The sequence below is a fragment of the Leptonychotes weddellii genome, chromosome 9, assembly GCF_054177405.1.
Source record: "Leptonychotes weddellii isolate Sample4059 chromosome 9, ASM5417740v2, whole genome shotgun sequence".
In the NCBI taxonomy this organism is placed as follows: domain Eukaryota; kingdom Metazoa; phylum Chordata; class Mammalia; order Carnivora; family Phocidae; genus Leptonychotes; species Leptonychotes weddellii.
The window spans coordinates 54,312,462-54,314,119 of NC_138377.1; positions in this window are offsets into that span (position 1 = coordinate 54,312,462).

The following is a 1,658-nucleotide window of genomic DNA, read 5'->3' on the forward strand; positions in this document are numbered from 1 at the left end:
ACTTCCATTCAGTCTCATTCTCCTCACTCCCAGATACTGGTTTCCTTTCCAGAGCACTAACTCAACTAATTCCAGTTAACATGTTAAAAAGACATTGGTTGATACTAGTTAGGATTAAGATTCCATACTATTCACATTTTAATGATGAAATCTTAAAAATCAAATGCCTTCAGGGTTTTTCAAGGTAATAATTTCAACAGGAGGTAGAATTATTTCTTCAAAAAAAGAAATTTCGGGTGCCTGGGTGGCTCAGTTGGTTAAGCGACTGCCTTCGGCTCAGGTCATGATCCTGGAGTCCCTGGATCGAGTCCCGCATCGGGCTCCCTGCTCGGCAGGGAGTCTGCTTTGCCCTCTGACCCTACCCCCTCTCATGTGTTCTCTCTCATTCTCTCTCTCAAATAAATAAATAAAATAAAATAAAAATCTTAAAAAACAAAACAAAACAAAAAAAACAAAAAAAGAAATTTCATTGGTGCTTCTCAAACAAGGAGTGGCATATCTGTCCTGTTTATGAGTATCCAGCAACATGCACTAAATTAAATGAGGTATAACAGCTGTGAAATGTATAGTTAGTACACACTCTTAATTTCTAGGAATCATGTTAATGCAGCTGGGTGTTATATCAACCAATCTCAATATAAATGATCAAAAACCCAATATGAAAAGCATCCCCCATAAAGCTAAAGTGGAGTAGAAACTTAAAAAGATGTGTTAAAATCAACATTCTCATACTTAGCAAAATGGAGAAATAGGACTTACTGATACTACTGTTCTACTTAACAGAAATAAAAATTGTAAGATTATACCATAAACTAAATAATAAATATTATCAATGGGTATATATTGATAGTGCAATTATGGATGATTTAATTGTTTCTGTATTTTCTACATATTCAAAATAAATGTATCCTTTTTGAAATCAGCAAAAAAAGTTGGTTAAATGTTAGAAAACACTAAAGAAGCTTGTGTTCATAAGAAGACACTTTAATTGCTAAAGCTGTAACTAAATCTATTTATCTCCATGTTGTGTGTTTTTTTTTTTTTTAAGATTTTATTTATTTATTTGACAGAGACAGCGAGAGAGGAAACACAAGCAGGGGGAGTGGGAGAGGGAGAAGCAGGCTTCCCGCAGAGCGGGGAGCCCAATGTGGGGCTCGATCCCAGGACCCTGGGATCATGACCTGAGCCAAAGGCAGACGCTTAAGGACTGAGCCACCCAGGCGCCCCTCCATGTTGTGTTTTTCTATGTGCAAGGGATAATAGGATGTTTCTACATATGTAAATACTTTAACAATTTATAGATTCATTCTATACAGGTACAGTTAAGATCTACTACTTCTGAAACATACTACATAAATAACACAAATGGATGACTGTACTTTACCTTTTTAAAAATTTTTATTTTATTTAAATTCAACTAATTAACATATAGGGCATTAGTTTCAGAGGGATAGTTCAGTGATTCATCACTTGCATATAACATCCAGTACTCACCACATCACGTGCCCTCCTTAATGCCCATTACCCAGTTATCCCTTCCCCCTACCCACCTCCACTCCAGTAACCCTCAGTTTGTTTCCCATAGTTAAGAATTTCTTACGGTTTGTCTCCCTCTCTGATTTCATCTTATTTTTTTATGTAAAGACTTCTTGGTTTAA